Consider the following 8,596-nt stretch of genomic DNA (forward strand, 5'->3'; position numbering starts at 1 on the left):
GCAAAAATATTTTTCGGGCACATTGCTGACACAAACTAAATATCATATTTCAGCTACTAATGCTCCAAATTGAATAAAGTCCATGATGGACATAGTCTATGGAACGCATGAAGCGTAATAGACTAATCGGTTCCAAAGATAAAACTCCTTGAAGAAGGAGAGGAGCAAATGTTCAAGATGGTCATAATAAGGAGGCAAGTGCTATATAAGAGCACCATGACATAACACTTCATAAGAGCTCTTGGGAGAGGCTCAGGTACCTGAAAATAATGAGATCTCGATAAGTTATGTCTTTATTGTATGATGATGGAACCGATGTAAAATGATCGTCGACGATGTTGTTAATATAATGTAGCGCTCAATATTATTAATATTGACAAGGATCTTGAGCTCAAATCTGTCATGGAATTTGGACAGATAAATGATTGGCCAAATAAAAAATATGCAATGAAAATTGCCTTCATCTCAAAAATATGAAGTTTGGACGAATAGTCCCAACAACTGAGAGTATAAAGGCTATATGGAGATATTGAAATATGATTAGTATTATATTGCAAAAAGAATCCTTGATATAGATTTGTTTATTCTAACAAATATTGTCAAGGTTTTGTTGTTTATGCAAATGCAGGCATTTATTGAAGTCCGTTCTTCAACAATCTATTTGTATGTGAGGAATTGTTATATTATCATTTCACAAGATGTGTGACTTTTCTTTGAAGAGAAGATTCCAATAATAATGAAGAAGCTGATGTTTGCTTATCTCAGTTGAAAGAAGAATATTGAAGGAGACTGAATAAATCATATATTTCATCAAAGTTCTTTGTCAGATACGATCTTCAACAGAATGATGAAATAGATGTTCAAGAAATTCGTTCAAGTGATAATTTGGCGGAATAATTCACCAAGGCATTGCCGATCTCAATATTAGAGAAGTTGTTAGACAAAGCTTGGAATTCGTCATGAAATTTTCATCAGGGGAGGGAAATATGTGTTGTACTCTTTTTCCCTTAGCTAAGGTTTTATCCACTAGGTTTTCCTGGCAAGGTTTTTAACGAGGCAGCAAATAAAGCGTATTACAAATATGTATACTCTTTTCCTTCACTAGGATTTTTTTCCCATAGGGTTTTTTCCTAGTAAGGTTTTAACGAGGCACATTATCTTTGGACATCCAATGGGGAGTTTATGAAATACTTGATTATGGTGGATGTCCATAACTCCTAAGGGAGTAACACCACTACTCTTCTCCAAACCTCCACTACTTCTTACCATTATGGATGTAACTCCCAACCTCCATGATCTTCCCTATGTTCTCAATAGTTAATACCATGTTTATGGAGTCCATTTGTATTACCTATATCATCCTATAAATAGAGGGTTTGGCATCACATTGTATACACTTGAATACATAGAAGAAATAAGATTCTCTCCTCTCTTCCCTCTACATTGTTGTCTATTTTATTGTTTTAATTGTTTACTTTGAGCTAAGTTTCGTAACAATATATATATATATATATATATATATAATATATTATATTATATATATATAATATATATATATATATATATATATATATTATATATATAACAATGTAGAGAGGAAGAGAGGAGAGTAATAACACTCTGGCAGCAGTACTCTATTTCAACTAGACGACTTTGATTTTAGTGTGTGACATCTTCCCTTATCATTCCATTATTACAAAATAATGAGCCTAAATATCCAAATATCTGCATTTAGGCACCATAATTAGTACAGTCTAATCTCACCTCAACTTCACTCTTTCTATGCTAACTAAACTTGTAGCGTATTCAATTTTATATCTAAAATCCTTACTCTCTAGATTGCTTCTTATAATTTAAGCTTTGGTGGACACCTTCACTTATTTCATCAATTAGCATCATATAATATTTTCTGCAAATAGCATACAGTATGAGACTTTATTTTATACCATCAGGCCTCTCTATAACAGTATCCTTATATAACAGTCATTCACTATAAAGCAAGATTTTTCTGAAAACCAATTTTTTAAGTTATATTTTACCTCTATATAACATCTTTTTACCTATAACAGCAACAACAATATTTATAGCAGAACGCTCTTTGTAAAATTATTCCTCTATAACAGACATATAGTATCTTTACTAATTCAAAAAAATGTACACAATCTTTTTCATTAAACAAAGTTTCTATCTTGCATAACATAAAAGGTTTGAAGAATTGCACATGATATCTTTTCTATTGGACAATGTCAAAAAATATTTAGTTAGAAAATATAACTGTTAAGCTCTTAGACTATCTCCAAGGCAAAGCAACTGGATACCTTTTTCCTGAAATTTAGACACGAACCTTCGCCAATTCAAGCATTACATCGCTAGTAAGAGAATGAATCTACGAAACTAACTACAATTACAAAGTTCTTCCATTAATCTTGAAAGAATTTATTTTTCTAGGTAGCTTTAAAATGGGTGCCTTAGAGTTTTAAATCTTGATAAGTTTAGTTATGAATTTATTAATGATGTATTAGCTTTCTTCAATATTTAACTAGTGAAATATGCATATCTTTTGAGATTTTAAATATGAATAATTTCTTATTTTTTATATGTAACATTAAAAAAATAATTGATTTTTGAATAATTTTTATCTATAAACAACAAAAAAATATTTAAACGCCAAAATATTGTTATAGGTGTATAACAACCTTTTACTATAAAAATAAAAATAAAAAAATCAAAACAAACGAAACTGTTATAGAGACTAGAGAGGGTGACTGTATTATATCGTGTTAATTAGCACATCCATAATTGGGGTAAGCAAGCACGAATGCTGGTGTAAATTCACAGTTAATGAAAAAGTTTTGTGATTAAAACTTAGTAATAGAAAGATATATGTTTTGCAAATGATTTTTCTTAAGTATTTCATTACGCAAAGCAATCTCTTAATTTTTCCACGTGTTTCGCATAGGTGTTAATGATATAGGTAATTTCATGTTTCATTTTTAACCTAGGGAGTTAGTTAGTTTATCTATACTCCCACAGCTCAATGTATCTTTTTTTCTTGGAGATGAATAAAATGCACAGTTTATATTAAAAAAATGTTTCAATTAATTAAACACACGCAAGCAAGTATTATGTATTGTATATAACTCCTATGTAATTCTTTTATGTTAATTAATACATAAATATATATTTCCTTGAAACATTTCAGCAAAACAAAAAAAAAACAGAAAAAAAACAGAAAATAAACATGCAAGAAAGGACACTTAAAATAACCATTATCAAATTCTGGCCGACACGAACTAATGAATTAATATAGAACAGTGAGGGATGTCTAATCTTCTATATTGTTACTGAATTGAATAATTGGGAGTAGGGTTTTGAGGGGTCCAAAAGGGAATTATTGTTACTTCAATTGAATTATTTTACTGAATTGCTGACTAAGTCTTGTTTGTTACGATGTGTCTTCCTCATGTATTGCATTTAATTTGTTATTAGGATATCTGGTTCGTAGCTAATTTTTGATAGATATTTGCAAGAACATGGGCCCCAATCCTTAGAAATTGTATTGATGAATTCTTGAACAACATGCATCTTTATACATATAAGTAGGCGTTTGGACATAAACATTATAATTTTTTGAAAAAAGTAGTATTTAGGAGTATTTAGAGTTAAGTTGAAAATGGTATTTGGTACTGGAATTGAAATTGTGATGACCCGATAGGTCATCTAGAGTTTTAAACCTTAAATATGTGTTTCGAAGCCTCCAATAGCTTCTTTAAGCCTTCCTCGATTTGCGTGCAAAGTCCGGATATTTTTCCGGAAGGCTTTATGTTAAAAATTGATAAAATATGAAATTTTGCTTAAAAAATCATCTGAGTTGATTTGGTCAACATTTTAGGCAAACGGACCCGGATCGTATTTTGGCGGTCCCGCTGGGTCCGTATCGTAATTTTTGAACTTGGGCATATGCCGGAATCGAATTCGGAGGTCCCTACCTCAAGTTATCGTTTGTTGTCGAAATTGAAAGTTTAAAGGTTAATGAATCTAAGGTTTGACCAATATTTGACTTTGTTGATACCGGGTTCGTTGATAATAATAGTTAGAAACCATCATAAAAAATAAAATGCTCTCTCAGAAAAGGTTAAATATAATCAGTCTATTCATGTGCTTCTGTAATAAAATTTAATTTAATAAACTGGTAACAAACTCGGTAAACACTGTCTCATAGCAATCTTTATGTTTGGGAGGTTTCCACGAAAGGATATGTTAATCTGTATCTCTATGTGGACCACTTCGTAGAAGGAGTCAATATAACTGTAGGTCCCTACTCGAGGGAAAACTGTAACTGTTATGCTAGTCTTCCTTCCACCACTAGCGAGGGCTATAACTCTAATCGAATCTGTAAATACAAGTGCACCGGTCTATCGAACCGCAGTTAGCTACGTGATCTTTCAAAGTCTCCTCCTATTATACTTTTCCTTGAAAACAATAAATATTCACATGAAGCATTTTCAAAATAGTGCAGCGCATTTCAATTCTTATCAATCATGTAATCCAATTTCGGTAACATGCAATCATGTCTCAAGTAACAGTAAACATGTCTAGTAACAGCGAGAACATTTTAATAACTGTGAACATTTCAAGTAACTATTCAGTATCATATCAAGTAAATGACTTGTCCCACATGCAAATATCAAATATTCGGTAAACACATTTTATTTTCAAAATAATGCATAAACCATGCAGGTTATTGTCACGACCCTAAACCAACCCGGTCGTGATGGCGCCTTTCATGGAACTAGCCAGCCGACACAAACCCCAAATCAAACCAATATTTCATAAAAAGACGTTTTAAGCTGTTAATTAATAAAATTTCATAACATGAGTCTAAATAACAAGTGCGCAAAATAACATAAGCCCGACATCGGGGTGTCACTAGTCATGAGCATCTAGAGTACACTAAAATGACAAAGGAGTCTAAAGCAATGAACAACTATAAGATAGGAGGGAGAAAGCAGGGCTGCGATCGCCAGGCAGCTACCTTGCTAACTCCGATGGACCTGCCACTGAGTAATCAACACCCGCTACCGGGATTAGGAAATACTGAATCTGCGCACAAGGTGCAGGGAGTAATAGTGAGTACGCCAACTCAGTAAGTAACAATCATTAAATAAAGGTGAGTGCAGTGACGAGCAGTAAAAACAACATAAAGTTCATAATATGAAGTCTCTGTGAAATAGCAAAGGCCAGATAGTTATCGCAGTCAAGATATCTTCGTAAAACCTCAGTTTCAATGAAACACATAAAACATTTCTTTTTGTTCAGCAGTTTTCAATAGAGGCTCAATATAAAGAAGAGGAGTGAAACAGTAATTTCATAAACAAGCCTCTCGGGCGATATGTCACTCAAATATATAGCCTCTCGGGCAAAGTATCGCTCATATATAGCCTCTCGGAAAGTATCACTCATATATAGCCCCACGGGCAAAAGTATCGCTAATATATAGCCTCTCGGGCAAGTATCACTCGTATATAGCCTCTCGGGCAAGCCTCTCAGTCACTCGTGGCTCAACACTCATCAACCAGCACTCACACTCAGCACTCACGCTCAATATGGTACCGATAATAACCGCTGCGGTGTGCAGCCCAATCCATAAGTATATAGTCAGACTGCACTCACCGAGGGTGTGCAGACCCGCGGAGGGGTTCGCTGCAGCCCAAACGCTATATCGCTGCGGCGGCAGCCCGATCCAACATATACAATGCGGCGTGCAGCCGATCCATATATCGCTGCGGCGTGCCAGCCCAATCCATAATTATATTAATCCTCACCATCAGGCCTTGACCTCTCTCTGTCATCACCTCACAAGCCACTCGGGCATTTCAGCAGAAAATCAAGGGACTCAGCCCAAACCACTTTCATATATTTAAAATAGAGTAATGAAACTGAATCAAACAATAAACAGGTAAAATCATGACTGAGGATATGCTCGAATGAACAGTGTGAGGATAGTAGTAAAATACCCTGAGGGTCCAGACAGTATGGCACAAGGCCCCAAAACATGGCATTCAGCACAAGTTAACAGAATCATTTCTAAAACACATAGATATCATATAGAGTTTATCAAAATATGCAACTTTACAGTTGCCACGGGATGGACCAGGTCACAATCCCTACTGGTGCACTCGCCCACACACCCGTCACCTAGTATGTGCGTCACCTCATTTATCAAAATAGCACGAAATTCGGGGTTTCATACCCTCAGGACTAGATTTAAATCATTACTTACCTCAAATCGGACGAAAATCTACACCGCGATGCGACTGCCTCGTCCTAGCCGCGTCGACTCGGCCTCAAATCACCCGATCTATCCAAAATAAGAGTCATATCATCAATACATAGCAAAGAAACAAAGCCACGCGAAAATTATTAAAATTTAACAAAAATTCTCGAAATTGGCCAAACTCGACCCGCGGCCACGTCTTGGAATCGAATAAAATCCCAAAACTGGAAAACCATCGCTTCACGAGTCTACCCATTATCAAATTCACAAACTCGACATCAAATGGCCATCCAAATCCCCAAAATCAACTATCCAAATTTTCTTCGCATTTTCCCCAATTAATCACCCCAAATTCCCAAATTAATTATAAAAATCAAAACATAATCATGGGATTTAACCAAATTTGAGTGAAGAACACTTACCCAAATTTCTCTGAAAATCCTCTCCAAAATCGCCTTCTCCCGAGCTCTCTAATGAATTTTGAAATTATGGACCAAAACTCGATTTCGAACTTAAACATTTTGCCAGATGTCTTCTTCTTCGCGAACGCGGTAGTGCCCTCGCGTTCGCGAAGCACAACTGCCTCTGACCTGGAAATCCTTCTACGCGACGCGATGCCCACTCGCGAACGCGTACCTTAACCAGCTCAAACTATCAGCGAACGGCGCCGTCCTTCCCGAACGCAATGCATACTCAGATCAACCTTCGCGTTCCGGGCCTCTTCAGCGTAGCGAAGAAACAAAGTCCCTCTGCTCTCAATAACCTTCGCGAACGCGATAGCCTTCTCGCGAACGTGAAGAAGGATTTCTTGCAACAAAATACCAGAAATCTGCCAACTTCTAAAGCCAAGAACTGATCCGTTAATCACCCGAAACTCACCGAGCCCTCGGGGACCTCAAAAAAATGCCAACCATCCCATAATCATTATTCCAAACTTTTCCAACCTTCGGAACGCTCAAAACAATATCAAAACATCAAATCAGCATCGGATTTCAAGCCTAAGAATTTCAAACTTCCGAATTCCGCAAACGATGCAAAAACCTATCAAACCTCATCCGAATTACTGAAGTTTCGCACACACGTCATAAATGACACAACAGACTGCTCCAATTTCCGGAATTCCATTCCGACCCCGATATTAAGATTTCCACTGCCGACCGGAAAGCTCCAAATTTCCAATTTCGCAATTCAAGCCTAAATCTACCACAGACCTCCAAATTACATTCCGAACACGCTTCTAAGTCAAAATCACTAACGGGGCTAACCAATCATAAAAATCCAAATCGATATCGAATAATAAAAGTCAAAACTTGGCCAAACCTTTCAAATTTAAAGTCAAGCTGAGAATATTCTTTCATAGTTGTTCCGATTACCTGAAAGCCAAACGACGATTTACATAAGTCTTAATACATCATACGGGGCTAGACATGCCCGAGAACTGGCGAGCGAAGTGCAAATGCTCAAAACGATCGGTCGAGTCGTTTACATCTCCCTACTTAAACATAGTTCGTCCTCGAACGTGCCCAGAGTTGTTCGAAACCATTAAATCGCTGTATACCTTACCATGCACATAATCGGGGGTGATCTCACGTCACCATATCATATAGGGCTGATAATGCACATGACTGAAATTTCGCGCAATCCACCAAGCCTGTGAACTTATGTAGAACCAAATTTCTACTTCGAACTTATCTGTAAGGTCGAATCTCACATCTATGCCCTGTATAAGTCTAAAAAAGTTGTATCAAACATATCCGTAACCCAAGATGTAATCACATGATATACCACATAACTCAAAACTCGTAGCGAAACCTCTAGTCATAGCAGGTTGCTCAAACAGCCCGATACGGGTGATAAACTCTCTACCAAACAAAGCCTCATTTCCAACACTTCCGTATACTGCAATGATGGAAGAAACACACAGAAAGTCATAGCCATTCCTCAGATCAAACCAATCATGGAGCTCCTTCCTTCGGTAAGGACCATAGTGAATTTCTAAGCCGAATCCCGATATTATCTTTCCACATGCTGAAATTCGAATCCGATAGTATTTTATCCTAGATCTAATGACTCATCCCATCCAACATGATTCTCTAGCGACATGACACATCGATACCATCTAAAACCACAAAAACCCGTATTCTCTCTTTCCCAACAACTGAGAGTATAAAGGCTATATGGAGATATTGAAATATGATTAGTATTATATTGCAAAAAGAATCCTTGATATAGATTTGTTTATTCTAACAAATCTATATCAAGGATTCTTTTTGCAATATAATACTAATCATATTTCAAAAAGAATCCTTGATATAGATT

This window comes from Nicotiana attenuata, chromosome 5, assembly GCF_001879085.1.
Source record: "Nicotiana attenuata strain UT chromosome 5, NIATTr2, whole genome shotgun sequence".
Classification (NCBI taxonomy): domain Eukaryota; kingdom Viridiplantae; phylum Streptophyta; class Magnoliopsida; order Solanales; family Solanaceae; genus Nicotiana; species Nicotiana attenuata.